Source organism: Cygnus olor, chromosome 1 (genome assembly GCF_009769625.2).
Source record: "Cygnus olor isolate bCygOlo1 chromosome 1, bCygOlo1.pri.v2, whole genome shotgun sequence".
Taxonomy (NCBI): domain Eukaryota; kingdom Metazoa; phylum Chordata; class Aves; order Anseriformes; family Anatidae; genus Cygnus; species Cygnus olor.
In genome coordinates, this window is record NC_049169.1 from 183,651,589 (window position 1) to 183,670,394 (window position 18,806).

The window sequence follows — 18,806 nt, forward strand, 5'->3', positions numbered from 1 at the left end:
TGAATCTTCCCAACATCAGGCATAATGTTCGGAAGGTGAAGTAAAAGCAAGGAATTACACTGGGTCTTGAACCAACGCCAGCTGAGACTGAGACTTCAGCCAGGTCAGGCAAACTGCAGGGAAGTGATTTCTGATTACACATTTCAGCACTTGCTGGCTAAACAGAATGGAAACAGAATCCTTACAGAATTTACCTTCTAAGGTTTACTAAGTCATCAACGTTGTTATGGAAACATACAACAAATGCAAAGGTAGATGTTGTGGTTTAAGCCCAGCAGGCAGCTAAGTGCCACCCAGCTGCTTGCTCACTCTCCCCAGGTGGGATGGGGGAGAGAATTGGGAAGGTAGAAGTTCAGGAGCTCATGGGTTAAGGACGGTTCACTAGGGAAAGCAAAAACCACACACACAAGCAAAGCAGAATAAGGAATTCATTCTCTACTTCCCATCAGCAGGCAGGTGTTCAGCCACTTCCAGGAAAGCAGGGCTCAGCATGCACAGCAATTTCTTGGGAAGACAAATGCCATCACTCCCAATGTCCCCCCTTCCTTATCCCAGTTTTATTTCTGAGCATGATACCAAACAGTATGGGATATCCCTTTGGCCAGTTTGGTTCACCTGTCCTGGCTGTGTCCCCTCCCAGCTCCTGGTGCATCCCCAGCCTCCCCGCGGGCAGGGCAGCACAAGGAGCAGAACAGTCCTGGCTCTGTGTGAGTGCTGCTCTGCAACAACCAAAACATCAGTGGGTTATCACCATTATTTCTACAAAACTCCAAAACACAGCATTGTGTGAGCCTCTACAAAGAAAATTAACTCTATCCCAGACAAACCATGGCAATAATCATCCCTTATTCCATACTGTTTATGTCATGCTCAGGTCCCACACTTTCCAATGCATCCACCCTTCAATTAATACACTGATATCATTCCCTTAGTCTAAGGACCACCCCTGTGAAATGTTCTTAAAATGTCCACTGAGTTGTTTTAATCCATGACTGAGCTTCTATCTGTTGTGGTGGTTGCTCAGGGCAGGAGAGGCAGTGAGCTGCATGGAGTTATGGAGCTCCAAAGCCAGCTCAGGTTGGGTCACTGCTGCACTTGAACTGTCTTGCAAGGCTCATCCTCCACTGGTTTGAGTGGTTCCTGCTGTAGGACTTCCTGTAACATGCAACTCAGGTCATGGGTTGCAAGAATTTAAAGGTATATCCATCACAATCTCCATCCCTGGTCCCTTCAGACCAGGCTACACGGTTGGCATTGCAGTGAACTCCTCCCCTCGCCCATGCTCCAGCCTGGGCTTCTCCATTGGCCACAGTCCCTTAGAGGTGTGCCTATGCCGGGATGGCCTTAACCATGAGCCACAGTCCCTTCAGGGCTCTGCCTGCTGTGCCGTGGACTTATCCATAGCCACAGATGCTTTGAGGTATTCTGGCACGGCCTTATCCACAAACTCAGACACTGCAAGGTATACCTGCTGTGGCATGGAGTTATTTGTGGCCACAGAGGCTTTGAGGTGCACTTTGCTCCGGAGTGGACTTATTCATGGCCAGAGATGCTTTGGGGTGTACCTGCTCCTGTGAGGACTCATCCACAGGTCACAGTCCTGACCTGAGGTCAGTCTGGAGTCCCAGTGCAGTACAGTACAGGAGTCCCTGTCCAGTACAGCAGCACAGGGACATGTCTCTGTCCTCTTCCTCCACGTGGTCTCATAGTTTTGAGGAGGATGAAAAAGACCATCAACAGGAAGATCTTGTAGTCTGGGATTTAGCCATATCTCTTTGAATAAAAAGATATCGCAACAACACATCATTCTGAGCATCTCAGAGTCTTCCTTTCTGCAGCAGAAAAGAAACACAGCATGAATAACAAAACAGGTTGCTGGACCTCAATCCATTAAAAACTTTGGTGGTCTAAAGTCAGGTCTTGGTATGTGGATAAAAAAAAGAAAAAGAAAGAAAAAAAAAAGGAAATTAGATGATGACAACTTTCAGTGGAATTACTTCAAATTTATGTCCTTGTAGCTCAGAGTAGAATTTGCCCCTAAAATCTTTAATCACAAATAATATGACTTCATTCTTATGCAGCTGCTTCAGCAGGTACTTGCATACACAGAACAATATCTTTAGCTCAATTACAGTGCTGGCTAGAAAAAATCATCCTTTCCAATTCTACAAATTGCATTAAATTCAGTTGCAGCCAGTTTAAATGTTTTTCTGAGTCTTTTTTTGGTTGGTAACTGAAAGTTTATCTTCATTTGTCCGTATCAGCCTGCTCATTTACCTCTTGACACCTCTTTTGAATCTGGATGAAAAGTGCCATGAAGCTAAATGACAAATTTTGGATCTTGCTGGTTGTCTGACCCAAAAAAGGACAGAATCCACATTCTGGTGGCAGTACGTGAAGCCACTCAGCCTGTTCACCCCAGTGCCTCCCAGTATTTCTGTGCTGTTATTACACAGCAATATTTCTGTGCTATTATTATACAGTCTGCTATTATTATACAGTCTTCTCAGGTGCTTCTTGTTACACGTCCACTCTACTGATTCCCTTTTCTCCTTCTCTCCCTTTAGTCGTGCATCTCCGAACCTGTCTGCCTGCCTCCATCTTCAGCTTCTCTGAATTTATAGCTTCACTTCTAGGGGCCGAAGCAAAGCGTAGTGAGACAATAGTATTTCTGATGTCTTTGCTGTGAGGGAACAGAGAAACCAGCTGTCCAGCACAGTCTCTGCAATGCTGCATTCACCAACTTGTTGCATAAGATAACAGCTGCTTTTTCCACCTGTTTTTCTTCTGAGAACTAGCATCTTACGCCACAAACATGCAGAAAATTGATGTGAGCAGCATGAAGCATGTTTGTACGGAACAAGTGTCCTATTCTGCCGGTGCTGGAAAAGATGTGTGGCAGAAGACTCCCTGATGGTTCAAGTGTCTATTTAAAACCTGATACAGATGTGCCCAAGCTGCTCAGACCTCTGTTTGGATAGTGATATCCTCAAGCAACCTGTGAAAAACTGGGTAAACTGAGCAAGCTTGAAGCCTCTCAACAACCCAAGCAACATCAGACTTAGCCGAATCCAAGGATGAGGGGCTGAGGCTGCTCTGGCCCTACAATTAGAGAGAAGGGGAACAAAAGGAGTGGAGGTAGGCATCCTGACATGGTTTGATCTTGTTCACGCACCCACTGAGGGATGGTGATTGCTTCTACTTGAAGGAGTCATCCTTCTTCTTTTTCTCAGCAATGCTGCCCTGCACGTCTGGCTCCACCCTCAGCTACGGGAACAACTCTCGCTTTCCAGGGCTCTGGCACAGGCAAAGCAGGCAGCAGAACCACAGCTATGTCGCTGTTCCCAGGAATCCGCTGCCAAAAGCAAGTGTCTGCTTTGTCTTTGCCTAGAGAAAGCCCACGAGGAAAATGTAACTCATAGCAAATCCGTGGTGCTGTGGCTGGAGTTTTTCTCGTGCCCATGCCAGCACACTTGGAGTGGGTTGAGGTTATCTCCACAGCAGGACGTACAACACTGCTGCTGCAACAGTTATTTCTTGTTTGGTGGTGGTGGACTGTGCCAGCACTTCACTGGAGCCCTGTAACAGTACATACACGGAGTAGATGTACTTACAGCTCTTGGGAACTTGCAGTCCCTTCCAAGTAGAAAATTCATTTTATTCTATGCATATTACACAGTGTCTGTGCTGAAAAAAAATAATAAAAAACAATAATAATAAAAAATAGGAGCCTTCCTTCCTTTTCACAGCTTCATCCAGTCTTCATAGTTTTCTACATATTCCTTTACTCATGTTTTTCTTTACAGAGCTATCCAGCATAAAAAGACAAAATGCAGACCAAACCAGGTTTTGGTTTATGAGTAAAGGAGGTTGGTTCATGTTTTAGAGGATAGGATTAGAGAAGGAAGGTTATACTGTGTGCAGGTCAAAGTTGGGCTTTTTCACTTACAAGGGGCAGGATAGGAAATCAGGCACTTAGGAGGGATAACAGCACATGAGGAACGGAATTAGCAGAGCCTAGGCGGGGCAGGTGACTGACAGGTGATGAGTGACACCAGCAGAAGAAGGGTTAGAGTAGATCCTGAAAATGAGAACGCAGGATTTGAAAGCCACGTGGGCAAAGATTTGGTCTTTAGGGAAGGGATTTAAAGTGTGTGTGGAGAGAGGGGAGAAGATGAGCTGTTATATATGAGCCTTGCTCCTGAGAAGATACATAGGTCAGTAGGTTAGCAGATGACAGGTAATGCCAGCATATATTCAGCCACTGTAATAAAACAGTATAACCTGAAATACAGCCATATATGAAAAATTTGTATGATTGGTAGTGTATCAAATTCTAGAAATCTGTATACTCGCTTGACGTCTTAACTAGACTTTTTCAACATGTTGCAGTTAAAATTGGCACCACACATGAATGCAATCTAGCTGTTTTACAAATCTGAGTCTGACTCAAAGCTACTATCAAAGTAAAGATTTACAGACTGACTGAGAAATCTAGGCAGTGTCCACCTGCTGCTGTCCCCTCCTGGCTGGGGCATCTCCAGTAGCAGAACTGGCATTTTAATTCACACCACCAAGGAAGATGGGCTGGGGATAGCACAGTGGGTGGGAGTGTAGACCACCTTGTTCTGCCTCCTCTTCGCTGCCAGCAGCACTTATGAGAAGATGAATGAGAAACCAGAAGTTTTAGCACCTGGAATAGATGCAGTGAGATTTGGCAGAACTCAGGTATGAAAGCCCTGGGATTCATGACCAAGTAGTCATGCCTCAGAAAGTTACACACCACACCTCAGCTGAGCCACCGTAACTGTCTGTGTCTGGCTTTACTCAACAGCAAGCACGAGCCAATGCACCTTAACCAGATTTAAGGCTAGCAGGGCAGAGGAGCAGAAACTGAAGGTTTTTTGGTTTGTTCGTGGTTTTTTTTTGAAAAGAAGTCTGCATGGTGTGCAGGCTGAAGGAGGGCATCCTCACCTACATGGCGCTCTGTGGCAGCACCACCACTTGCAAGGGGAAGAGCGCAGGATTAACAGAAAGGTCTAAACAGGGAGCCTGACTGATAGGTTTTAGACCTAAATACGCAACTCCTCTATCATAGTGTGGATGTATTTGATGTGATAATATTACTTTCCTCATAATCTTTCTACAGATTGATGTTTTAAGTGCATAAGTTAAAAATAAACAGCATTGTGGATGTAAAATCTCAAGTCACGCCGAGTTAGGATGTGTGATTGGCACTTCATAAATGTTTACAGTGATTTATAAATAACAGCGTCTCTTCTGCCACTCATCTGTCAAGAAGTCTCCTGCAGGAGAAGGGAGACAGCAGTGGGGAAGCAGCTGATATTTTAAGATGTTTTGGACCAAAGTGGCAAAGAGAGGTATTCAGGGAGTTGCATTACATCCCCCTTCTCCCTCACAACCCTCACACACACATGCCTTGATGAATTTGCACTGCGGAGCTGTAATTCCATTGTGGCTTTCTGATGTCTACACAAACTGCATTAGCTTTTCTGTCATGTTTTACAAGGAAAAAAAATTTGGCGAAAATGTCAGCAGGATGATATCTTTAATCATATTTATTGATTGACTTCAAAAGGCTCAGTGCAATTTAACTGGAACCCTCAATGCAATCAGAGGCAGGTTCAGCCAGAACCTATTCCTAGCATCGCCTAGAGCCTTAAATTCACAAGTACCTTTTGTCTCTGGTGTCCTCCTGTATAAGTGGCCGTAGTGACTGGACTTACCCGATATTTCTCTTTCAGCCTGTCCTTATTACAGATAATCCAATATGCTGTCCAATACAGCTAATCTAGCATATGGTTAGAAATGGTTTGCTGTTCTCTGGCCGGTCCCATGAACCGACAGGACCATTCAAAGCCCCTGTGAAAGTATTACTAAATCCTATTTACAAAAAGTTTTATTTCCTTGCATTGCTGTTAAAAGCTGAGTGGAAGTCCTATGTGACCGGCTCCCAAAACCACCGGTCCGGATTTTCAGGACGGCAAATTCAAGGCACAGGCTGCTCGGCCAGCGGGACCCCAGCAGCTGTCTCCCATGGGTGAAAGCTGTGTGTGTGTGGATTTCTGCAGGACACAGTGCCTGGGTGACTGGGTGACAGGAGAACCTGAGGCGGGAGCCAGTGGCGTCCCCTGAGCCCAGGAGGGCCCGGACCCGGCCTCTGCCCCCAGCCCCGCTCGGGACCCCTATGGTGGGGAGCTGAAATGGCGGCGCCTCAGGGCTGGGGCGGCTGCGGGACAGGCAGAGAAGGGATGGGTGGGGTGGGCTGGGCGAGGGGGTGAGCTGTGAGTGTGCGTGAGTGTGTGTGTATGTGTGAGCGTGTATATGATTGTGTGTGCGAGGTGGGGACACGCTCATGTGTGCGTGAGGGGCGAGAGGTCTGTCGGGGCAGGGGGCAGCAGAGCCATGGGGTGAGGGTTCAGTGTGGGCGGTGGGGGTGTGGAGGGTGAGCTCTGTGCATGTGTGCGTGAGGAGTGAGCGAGTGTGTGAGGAGTGGGGGTGCGAGGAGTGGGTGCGTGAAGAGTGCATGTGTGTGTGTGTGTGAGGACTGAGTGTGCGTGAGGAGTGTGCATGTGAGGAGAGAGCGTGTGAGGAGTGTGTGGGTGGCAGTGTGTGTGTGTGAGGAGTGGGTGTGTGTGTAAGGAGTGGGTGCGTGAAGAGTGAGGGTGGGTGTGAGGAGTGAGTGAATGCGTGAGGAGTGTGTGTGTAAGGAGTGCACGTGTGTGAGGAGTGAGTGAATGTGTGAGGAGTGTGTGCAGGGGGGGTGTTTGAGGAGTGAGTGAGCGTGTGAGGAGTGTGTGCGGGGGGAGTGTTTGAGGAGTGAGTGAGCGTGTGAGGAGTGTGTGTACGTGTGTGTGTGAGCAGCCTATGTGTCTGTGAGCAGTGTATGTGTGTGTGTGCGCGCGGGGCGGGCGGCGGCGGGGGGGGAGCGCAGGGGCGGGCCGGCGGCCGCGCTGCTGCTGGCGGCGCTCCAGCGCGGCGCACTAATACAGGCAGCCGGCTCCCGCCTGACTGACGCCGGCCGGGGCTGCTGCTGCCGCTGCCGCTGCGCCCTGGCCCCGCCACCGCCGCCGCCGCGCAGCTGCAGCCCCAGCCCCGCTCCCAGCCCCGCTCCCTCCCTGCGAGGCACCGAGACCCCAGCCCGAGCCGGCGGCAGGTAAGAGCCGGGGCTCCCCGCCGCGTCCCGGGGCGGGGGCCGCGCGGAGCCGTCCCCCCGAAGTTACCGGCGGCGGCGGGGGGCAGCGGCCGGTGCCGGTGTCCCCGCGGCGCTGGGGGGCCGGGAGGGGGCCGGGGCGGCGGGGGCAGAGGCAGAGACAAGGCGACGCCAGGGCTGCGAGCGAAAAGGAGGAGGAAAAAAAAAAAAAAAAAAAAAAAAAAGCGTTTTTATGGATGGCTTAGCGCTGACAAGCCTCCCCGCCGTTATGATTGCTTTCCTTCTGGTTTAAGAAGGTGGGGGGGGGGGGAAGAAAAAAAAAAAAAAACTAAAGCAAAACAACAACACAAAAATCCCCACATGACACGTTTGGGAATAGTTTTCCTTTCAGAGGTTGCTCGCTGCTCAAGAAATGCCGCTCCTGGACACGCTCCCGAGCAGAATTTCGGGGATTTGGTTGTGTACCAAACGCCGTCCTGGGTTTCGGCTCCGCAGCCGAAACGCTGGCTGGTGCTGGTTACCAAAACCCAGCAGCCCACCCCATGGCAAAGCCAGCCCCATCCCAGCTGTATCCCCTTGCCCCCACAAAGCCAGACCCATCCCAGCTCTATCTCCGTGCCCCCGCAGCTCTGAGCCTCGGGAGCTCAAAGTTTGGCTAATTTGCAACAATTCCGATATTGTGTGGCAACTGCGTTTTCCTCCTTTGATTTTATGGGTAAATTAATTTGATGCTAGCCAGGGCTGCTTTAAAGGACGGCTTAGTGGGAATAAAAATAAATGACACACGCTTGCATGCTCACAAACACACACACACGCTGTTAATTACTCGCATTTTATAGATTAATGAGGAAAAAACTCAGCCCAGAACGGTCAACTTCTCAGTGAATGAACTCTCCCTGGGTAGCAGTAGGAAATGATGTGCACGTCTTTGGAATGTGTTCAAGTTTGGGGCTGTTTGGGAAGGACACTGCAGATAAGGCAAGTTTCGCTCCTTCGTACCTGCGACGTGGAGGAGCGAGGGGCTTTACCCGTGCGCCCGTCCCTGCGGTAGGAGCGACCTGCTCGTCTTCGGGAGCGTAAGCTCGAGAAAAACGCCACAAAATTCTTCCCCTCAGCAACGGTAGGACAAATGCCATCACTCCAACAAGCCTCATCCGTTTTAATCCAGCCAGACAACTCCCTTCGTCCAGATTTGATAAGTACCGGTGTCTGGCTGGTGCGTGTTTGTTTCCTGCTAGGTTTTAAAACAGAGGCTGGGAGTGTATTTTTTTTTCCTATTTTAAATATTGAGTTAATTTGACATAGTGGCTAAGATAAACATGAATTTTATCAAGAAGTATACGTTGTGTTACATTTACTGAGTTGTGCAGTAGTTTCCTTTCTTGTCTGTCCCTTGTGATGGAGTTAACAAACATTTTCTACTTCACCATGTCACAGGCATATAAGCTGATAAACTGTAATTCTGCAGAAATGACTGAAATAGGGGTCGAGTGCATTTTACCACGCATCCTGGTGGTAATCAGGATTCGTGTGTTGATAGGGGCTGGAGACAGATGCTTTTATGCACATGCAGCAACTGAAACGAACACGCACCAAGGTTTACTCTGAGCTGTCAGCCGCACAACTTTGCGAAGAAGTTGGGCACTAATATTTTATTAATGCACTTGTCTGAAGCTAAGAGGCACACGCGCGTATGCCAAATATCCACAGAAGGTGGAGAGGAGTGTAGAGGAACTGGGGAGCCGCTTGGGTCTGGAAGCTGCTTTCACATGAGTTGGTAGCAGTGCCCCATGCTGCCTTCGCTGGGGATGGAACAAGGCCTAGCGCAGTAAAATAGGAGCAGGGAAGTGTCGGCATAACGTATCACATAACATCTGGACAGTTAATCCTCCTTTCTCCCCTTTTATTCTTTTACAGACTTGGTGCATTTCACATTTGAATCCTTAGCTATCTGCTGTTATCAGCCCGGCAGATAGAGTGTCATCTAATCCACTGCTGAATGCTAAAGTGCTGTAATTCTGATGGCCAGGCTAATCTGTCATGATAAAGTTTTATTTTTCCATTGTTAAATTCAAAGGACAATGACTGCTAATTACAAGTGACCTCTAACCAAAACACTAGCTAGTGTTTTATCACCGGTGCTGATACTTGCTAGCAGTATTCCGGCATCAGCTGCACGAGGCACCCTGCTTCAAAGAAACCTAACAGAAGAATTCAGGGAGCCAAAAGGGGGGGAAATACATGTGCTCTAGGCAATTTGCTGCAAAAAAACGTGGTGAAAGTGTACATAGATTCTATTTGCTGTGCAGCATATCTATTACAAATAATAATAATGACAGGGATGGGAAAGAAATAATTAAAAATTTCACTTAAAATATTTATGATAGCAGCACAGCAAATACATACATACCAAAGGCTGTTATGGTAGACTGCGTGGTTTCCTGCTGCAGGCTGGTATAAAGAATCATTAGAGTTATTGTACGTTAACAGCCAAAGACAGTAATAGCAATGACAATTTGAGAGAATCATTGCTTTCCTATTACTGTCTTTGAGGACGTTTGTTGTAAGAAACATTAGACTGAATACAGTGTAATAAAATTAATTTTTCAAAAATATTCTTTATAACGTTGGAATGGTAATAGTGTGGGAATTTTGCAGATAAAGAGGCGATTTGAAGAGTTTAGGGCTCCGTGTAGTCACTAGAGTAGCTGAAATCCTTGCTGAGCTTTTGCAGATGAGGGGATCTAATAGACTGCGGGATCGGAGCCCAGACCGAGATCCTGATGGGTATACGTACACGTTTACATCAGAGCAGGTGACACACTGTCTGCCCAAGGTTTTTTTTGTGCAGATAGCTGTGATTTTTAAACGGATTTTTCTACAGGACCACTTGCAGGTTTCTGCAAGAACTGTTGCAACATCCTAGACAGATGCACGGCAGAACAGTTTTCTGTGAGGTTCAGCTCCTCTGGACAAGGGCACAGCAAGGACACCGTGGAGGTGGACACGATTTCCTAGCTTACACGGTCACCACTGTAAAAACAGAAAGCAGAAAGGAAAAGAAAATCTGATAATCGACCCTGTGGTTTATCTTTATTTATTTATTTTTGAGGCAGCATGAAGCTCTAGGTGTGTTTCTCCCTGGGAGGAGAAATGCCGTGTCTTTCCTGCATCCTTCTCTCCAGAACTTGTTTCCTTCCCACTCTTCTTCATCGTCAGTCACACCACCATCCTTCCCTCTGCCAAACTCGGCATCATCCTTTGACTGCTGTGTTTCCTCACAACTCTTGGTACTCCCAGATGTCTCCTGCCACTTTTTCTTCACGTTACTTCTTACATTCCCCCCTTCCTTTTGTTTGCAGCTGCCAAAGCATTAGTGCACGCAGTGGCACCCTTCCAGCTCGATACTGCAACCTCCCGTTTCCCAACAAGCTCCCTTCTTCCACCTACGTTCTGTTCCCAGGCAGCACGACCCCTGCCAAAACCCCGTATCTTTTGTTTTCCTTTCTGAAATGTCTCCGCGCAGACTCCCGTTCTGGAGTCTTTATATACTCCTGGTTTTTAGTTAGGCTTTGAAAAATGTCCCCGCTTGCACGGTTCTCCAGGACTATTGGCCTCGGTCCTGCGGTCCACTGAAAGACGGGAAGGAGGAGGAAGGAAAATGAACAGATCTGTGGGTCATTACAGTTTGTTCTGCTTCAGGCTTCCTTTCACCCTCATTACCTGGCTACAATAGGAGCAAGGTTGGTCGCTGCTTGATAACTGTTACTCTGTTTGTCCTGCCCCGTATTGTACTCGGTCATGCAGCTGCGCTGTGAGGAGCGCGAGGCGGCGGGCTGGTGGTGGTGGTACCCTTTCCAGAAGGTGGTGTTTGCTCACAGCAAAGCTCCGTGTAATTAAGAACACTTTATAATGCAAATAACCATGCTGCTGAGGTTGGTACACTTAAACAATGGTTAATCATTTTGCAGTTTCTTGCCATGCCTTCCCTTAGTGAAAATTTTTTTTATTTATTTTTGGTAAAGCTTTCCTGTGGAGCGTTCCTCATCAGGAGAGGTCCGAGGGCTTTACAGGGCGGTCCCAGTCAGGATACCTACATGGCAGGTGCAGAAATCAGGGCACCCGAGGGAAGACCAGTTACAGGATGGGATCCCACGTGCTGGGCTCAGAAGGGACCAAAGGCACCTAGAGCTCACGTGGCTTTTCGGGACTCCTTTCTGGTTACTTGCTGGCCTGGCCTATCCAAACCTACTTGTCTCCATCAAATGACTCCAGCTGCCAACGTGCAGTTTCTTACCCCGCAGCGTGTGAGGTGGATAATTTATCTCTTTAATCGAGAGCTCCTGGATTGCTTCATGGAGGGCATGAAGCCTCCACAGGGCCATCTAGAGTAGGGAAACTGAAATTCGTCCCTGTGTGAAGCGGCACCCTGCTGCTTGTCCTGCAAGGCTTCTGCTGGGGCCTGGGCTTCTTGGTGGAGACCTGCGTGGGGTCTCGGGCAGAGCCGAGTGGTAGGAGGGGAGAGGAAGGGGAGAAACAGAGTTGGGATGTTCCCTGGGCTCCTGGGGTGAGTTTGCAGAAGAGATACGTTTCTTCTGAAGGCTCGGGGCCCTCTTTCTGCCCTCTGCTTGGTACCCCGCGTTTTCTGGAGCTGGCTGTTACCACGGCATGTCATCTCGCATCTTAAAGGGAATCCGGCCCTCATTTTGTGCTCCCAGGCCCTAACGTAGGCATGTGAAGGCTGTTTAATCTCATCAGCAAGTGTTCTGCTTTGTGGAGAAGCTGAGCACCCACATCTCCGGCTGAAGTCGCCGGGGCTGGCCAGCCGTCTCCTCCTTCTCCCCCCACAGGAGGGAACTAGACAGACAAGCTCCTGCTCCTTTTGTTCCTGGTGCTGCTGTTGTGAGACAGCTTCCACGGAGAGTCCAAGCACATCCAGATGCTCTTCATGGAAAACGCCTCGGTGCTGTCCCTTGCGAGCATCGGCCCCTTGTCCAAGGCAACCCCAGCCGGTGAATCAGATGAAATCCGCTAACACCAGAGCCTACCTGTCCTCCACGCCTATTCTGAACAGTTTTAGGCCCGGTGGATGCTCCTCCCTTCCCCCCGCAGGGTTTCAGGAGCCGCTGAGGGCTCCATTAGCGCAGACGGCTGCGGATGTCGGTGCGGGAGAGCCCATATGTCAGTCTGAGCGCATTAGCAGCTTCCCACAGTGAGAGCCTTTTAGGAGAGACAGGTTTGCATGCGATATGGTTTGAAGGCAATGAAATGCCTAGCGTGATTTCCCTGGAAAACTGCTAACGTGGGGAGTTTGCGTGCGTGACATTCCTCCCCCTACGTGGAGGTGGCCGTGGGGAGGAAGGAGAGGTGGCTGGCGGTGCAGCTGCTCCCTCCTGGGCCCGCTGGAACTGCTTCTGGAGGTTCTTCCCTTTGAGCCCTTCATTGACCATCTGTGTGATTTATCGATCTGTATTTCGCTCGCCAGGCTGAGTGGGGGATTCGGTGAAACCTGCAAGAGGTGCCTGCTGCGTTAGCACCGCGATGGAGTCAGTGACCCCCCGGGCAGCCCACCCGAGGTGTCGGGATGGAAGCCGCAGCCAGGACCATGTCTGGGTCTGCTCTGTCAACGTGGGGCCGTTACAGGGCACAGATCACTCAGCCAGCTCGCAGTGTCACAGGTTACCTTTGGCTCTGGGATGTTGGATACCTGGCGCAGCTGGGCAGCAGGTCTCAAAAATGCGAGATGCACGGAGAAGCAGGCACCAAAGTTTCATCGCCAGGATGAGACCTTGCAGGTCTGCCGAAGGGAGCCAGCCTCCCTTCCTTTCCGTGTGTCCCAGCAGGAAATGAAGGTGTTAGGCACCTGAACGCCGCAGAGCTGGGCCTCAGATCTCCTGCTAGGCAGATGGCGTGTGCTACACAGAGAAAACAGTTGCCATACCCATTTCCCGTGCACGTGCTGTAAATGTACAACTCGAGCTCAGAAAGTGCATTCCTCTCTAACAGCTCGAGACACTAAACTTTCAGGATAGCCTCTCCATCAGACCTGAGTGCCAGATCCTAGGTGAAGCAGCTGTTCTTCAGAAGTATCCTTACTCGCAGCATTCTTAACGTCTAACTCCAAGCAAATCCTTTCCCTAAAATGTGTGTTTGGGAATTTCTCCAAGAATGCCAGTGATTGATAACAAGGATTACAGGATCTGATTAGTGTGGATATAAACTTCAGGCCAGCAATGAAGCTGAAATTCTTTTCTAGTCCCCTTCTTCCTTTGTGAAGTGTTTGTTCTGGAGGCACTTGGCTGCGTGCTTTGTATTAGAGACGAGTCAGCGTTTATTTTAAAAGCAGGAACTCTATTTTTTGCGTATTTCCAACTGTTCCATTTTTAGAAACACCGATGGGTTTTGCTACAGTTTCACTGGGAATGGTGGGTATGTGAAGAATGCGGGACCGACTGTCTATAAAATGGGGATGACCAGAGCCACGAGAAGATGTGTTGGCTCCCCAAGGCAAGTTGATGCACCTCCCCGTCGTATCCCGCTGCCTTCTCCCACTAATACGTCCTCAGAGCTTCCCCGCAGCATGTTGACTCCTTGGGGGTGTTATCTCAGGAGGGGAAGGCGGTTGGGAGATGGGAGCTTTGTCAGGGCTGCCGGTCTGTGCCCGAGCAAAGCAGCCCCAGGAAGGGATAAGGCAGGGGCTGGGTGATCGGTTCGTCTTCCTGCCCGCGGGGAGCAGGGCGTGGGGCAGAGCAGAGGGTGTATCCCTCCGGGATTGCATCTCAGAGACTTCGGTGTGGCCCAGCCGGGGAACGCACTGTGGTTGACTCCATATAAACATCACAGCCCCTGGTTTCCTTTAAAAATTAATGCCGAGGAAGGAAGCGCGGTCAAAGAGAGATCACAGTGATAAGTTGGTCCGGTTTCGTATTTTTGCACAGATTTTGGTTGTGGTAATTCTCTGTGGTGCCTCCACATATTGTGGGCGATTTTCAAAGGTGCAAATTAGTGAGAATTTCCAGTCCTCTGCTTTCTCTGTTTTTTTGTTGTTTTTTTTTCTTTTTTTTTCAGGTGAGCGTGTTTATCCTGAGCAGCGGGATGCAGGTAGCACTGCCTGAGTTAGCCTAGGGCTCGAAACCAGCGTAACCGTGTTAGCGTAGTGCTGTGCCTGAACAGAGAGGCTCACGGGCTTGATTATTACAGAGGGCTGCAGGGCTTTCCAGTCCCTTCTTCCTCCCCAAGGCCAGCACAGCTATTCCTGAAGAAAGCTGGGTAACTCAGAGAGCTTGTGGGTCTCCTCCTTAGGGATCTCCAAAAGCCGCCTGGACGTGGCCCTGGGCAGCCTGCTCTGGGTGTCCCTGCTTGGGCAGGGGTGGCACCGGGGGCCTCCAGGGCGCCCTGCCAGCCTCAGCCAGCCTGTGGCTCTGTGATCTGCTCTCTCAGACCTCCAACAGCAGTAAGTATCCCAACACATAGCTCTCTACTGTTACACATTCTCATGTGGACATGAAATATGGATTGCTCCTACCCTACTTGCAGCAGCCTTTTGCACATTCGTGTGCTGTCACCACATCCGTGTCCCTCCCTTCTTCCTCACTAACGCAGCTTTGCTGATTGCGGTACCCAAAAGATGAACTCGTTCTGCATTCAACCTGGGGCTGCACCATCTCAAAGATGCACTCGCTCGGAGTGGTCCCACTACGGAAATTAGTACATCCTTTCCCAGTTAGGCACCACGGACGTACCAAAAGCAAGCTGGGTACTTAGTTTTCTTTTTTGACTGAATTTATGCCTCAAACACAGCCACAAGTGTTTGCCCTGTGGAAATTTATGTGGCTGTGTTAAGCTGTACAGCTCATGTGCCTGAATCTGTCCTCCTTTATAGCAAACGAAGATGTGTTACTCCTGTCGAGAGAAGCCGGACTGTGCTGAGGTAATATCTGAGTGGTTCCACAAGCTCAGAGAGATTATGTGGAAGTCACAGATGTTTAGACACTGGCATCAGACATTGTCCTCTTCTAATCCTGAATGCAGCGAGGGCTCCGCAGTGTGGAGGAGTAGCCAGAGAGGCACGAAGCGCTGTGGGATTTGTCTTTGATATCGATGGCTTCGCTCAAAGTTCAGCGCAGAAAGGCTTTCAGACCAAAGTTGAAATAAACAAGAAAATGAGCTTCAGAAGTTTGCATTATTCATTTAAGCTTATAGGAATAAACAATGAGATGCTGCCAGGGCTGTGTGAAACATGGGTAAATTTGAGTCTCAAGTACTTTACCTCATATCATTGCAGCTGTTTTCAATTGGAGCACTTCAGGGTCAAACCAGGAAGAAATTTGGTTTCTTAATTAAAAGCAAAAAAAAAAAAAAAAATCCTTCTTTACATCCTATTTAATTAAAACCCTGGGTGTCAGGTTCTGTGGTTGTGGAAGAACTCGGTAACAATGTAATGAATAATTCATTCCCTGTGTTTTGTTGGGTGCAAAAGGCAGTGGTTTTGGATGGGTTCATAACAACACCCTCGTCTTTCTGGTCCCCATCCCAAGAAGGAGCCCGGGGGATCCCAAATTATGCCGTGGGTGCCACAAGTGGAACATGAGTCTTTTCAAGGTGATTTGCATCTGTCAGGAATAACACGGGGCCGCTGTTCCTGAGCCGTGAGCTGCCTGCTGGAGCAGCAGCACGTGTGCGTGTGTGGCTCACGTATGCATTTCCGTGGCACTCTGCAGGGGTAAATGCATGCATAAAAACCTCCCCTGCCCTGCTCCGAGCAGCTGTGCCTGCGAAATCCTGTGCCAGTGCCAGGATTTCTGCCTCAGACTCAGGGTGTGTGAGCAGGCCCAGGGCAAGCTTGGTGAGGTTCCTCGCTCATTTGAGACCCAAAGTATTTGTAAACAGTCTTTTATTTCTTTATTTTAAAACCCTTTCCCCCCGCTGAGCTGTGGAAGATCCAGAGAGCAAACAGCAGTGACAACGTGACCGAGGAAGATCTTTGCCAGCCTGCAGTCTTCCGTCCGCTGCAGTACGCTGGCTGCTCTCAGCTGGGCACTAAATTGATTTGAAACCAAATCAAGTCTCAATTACAGCAATATCAGCTCTGGGAGAACTCACGTCCTTTTCTCTTTCCTAGTAGGTAGAAGTAACTAGCTCAGTGCTAGGTAAAAATAACCGACCGCGTGCGTGTTCACAGCATTCCTTCTTACATTGTTCGACTGAAATAATATTCTCCCGTCCAATTCTGTTGTGATTTAGTCACCGAGCTGCAGACTTCCAGCTATAATTGTCTCGCTGTTCCATTTTCCAGCCGCGTGCAATCTCCAAGAACTGTGCAGCTTCTGTCTAGACGACCCTCTGAGAAATCTCCCTCTGTGGCCTGACTTAGCTGTTGCAATGACACCGAGCCTGATGATGTCAGCCATTTTCGAGACTGATAGCCGTGCCTCTCGCGGCTCACTTAGCCGAGGCAGGGCAGAGCCTCGGAGTTTTATTCTGACACCAGATGCATGCCCACATCTGCACAGACGTGCACACGCACAGATACGCTTTTGAGGATGGCTGGGCGCCGTGCTGGTGTTGTGTTTTCAACCTGTTTTCACCAGCATCCCTGCAGCACTCCTCTTTGACTTCTTGCATAGAGCTTGAAGCGAAATTTAACAAGGACTGATCCAATTCCACCGCTACGCCCACTGAAATTAAATTATCAGGGAACTTCAGCAGCACAGTGACCTGCGCAGATGTTCTGCCAGGGGATGATGCAAATCCTAGTGGCACAGTGGATCCTTTTTGCATGAAACCAAATCTAAATTTCCCCAAACCTTTCCAGAGTGGAGGTGTCGCTGTGCTGTCACATGAGATACAGAGGAGGGTCAATTTCCATGAGCTCTGGAAGGAGCCCCTCTTACTGGCTTCAGCAGGACTCGGCTTGGGTCAGGGAACATCACGTGATGTGTAATGTGATGATCAAGTATACACCACAGTGATGGTGTTTCATCTGCTTCTCTCCGATCGTGGTGTGTCGGGCTCTTCAGCAGCACAGGGAAAGTTACTGTAGAGGAGTTCCTGGAGGAGCACGTTTCTCCTGTTGACCTGAGGGCCTACAGGCTAGCTCTGCACTGCCAGGTGAAAAATGTGCTTAGGAGCAGGAGGAAGTATTCCAGTCCCCTCTGCTCCTGTCCGTAGCAGTCATTCACATCTCAGGCGGGACTCATCTCGCCCAGCGTTCGTTGTATGCAGTGCTGGGTTTTGCTGATCATTTTCTGGGTGGAAATGGAGTGGAGAGCTCTGTGCCATGCACACACACGTATTTCTCACGTATGTATTCAGGGATTTCAGGGTGACTAGGTCAGATAGGAGTGTCAACAATTTGGACGTGTTTATGTGGCCATGTAAATTCTACCCCAAGGCTGTCTCCAAACCAGTAAATTAAACATGCCTGGTACTGTTCTTGGCCTTGAGGCCAACTGGGAGGGAGACACTTGCTTCCATGCACTAGGTGTCTCATCCTCCAAAACAGGGAGGCTCTATGCAAACTTCTTATTAGGAGTGAGCCCTGCTCCCTGCTAACTCCTGAATCGTGCACGAGAATTACGTGAGGGACTGCTACTCGGCACAGATCAAAGCCATTTCAGATACCGTGGTAACAATTTACACTGTACATAATCAAATTCTCATGCTTAGAAATGTTCCCCAGCATTGTTTAATCTGCTAGCTTAGATGTAGCTAAGGTGGGCACCCAGTATTTAGGGAGAACGGAACAGGTGAGCTGGGCTGAAACGTTTCCAGTCCCACCTTTTCCTCTTCCTGTAGACCACAAAAACAAAAAGGTTTGGTCCATGCTTACATGCTGTGTGTCTTCTGTCTCTCCCATAAAGCAAGTTTTAAACCTTGGGCTAAACTCGGCAATGGAATAAAGACTTAAGGCATGGAAGACTGACCATGTTTGGTCTTGACTAGTCTCTTACCAGCCAGACAAAGCTTCCCATGTCTTCCAAGAAGAAGGAATCGTGTTAGTTGTCCCCTGAATGATGTGTGACTCATACGACAGTACATCATACTGTCGCTGAAGGAGATAGAGGCAACCAGACCAGAACTCCCATCACGGTACGGCCAGGGCACGATACATGTGGTGGGGGTGTGGATCACAACCATAACACTTCCCTACCCCTCTGTGTTCTCTAGTGGTGAGCATCAAGAAACAAGACGGGTCGTCAGCACGGCGAATGTGTCCAACACAGCTTTAAAACCTTCCGGCATCGGAAGTTTCCAGTTGGGTGGGCAAGTTGCCTGTTAGAAAAGGCACGCAGTTTAAACAACTGCTGTCCTAAGAGATCATTAAAATGAAATTGTGAATTAACATCTCTATCTTTACAGCCGTGGAGCGGAGTGGCTGCCTAGGTATTTCATAATGGGGTATCTAAGCCTAGCAACACATGGCTTCGTCGGCTGAATAATATGCAGTATTATGTAATTTAATAACATTAAACTAGGATGCTCTGATAATTCTATTATTTGAAAGCTGTTTAATGTATTTAATGGCATCTATATTTTGTATGTCAGTTGGATTTGAGGCGAAAAAGATTTTAGAAGAAACTGGGGGGAGAACGATAGGAAATTGTGCAACGTACTTATCTGAGACTGCATC

General features: G+C 48.9%; 1 protein-coding gene across 3 annotated transcripts in view; it reads left to right on the forward strand.

Moving 5' to 3' along the window:
* The first annotated feature begins 6,956 nt into the window (after positions 1–6,956).
* Positions 6,957–18,806, forward strand: part of SMAD9 (SMAD family member 9) — a 36,990-nt gene continuing 25,140 nt past the window's right edge. Inside the window, exon 1 of one of the 3 annotated variants that reach the window (XM_040543524.1) lies at positions 6,957–7,177. The gene's annotated coding sequence lies outside the window, so the exon portion shown is untranslated. The remainder of the gene's footprint in view (positions 7,178–18,806) is intronic. The other 2 variants (XM_040543517.1, XM_040543511.1) reach the window with 2 other exon arrangements.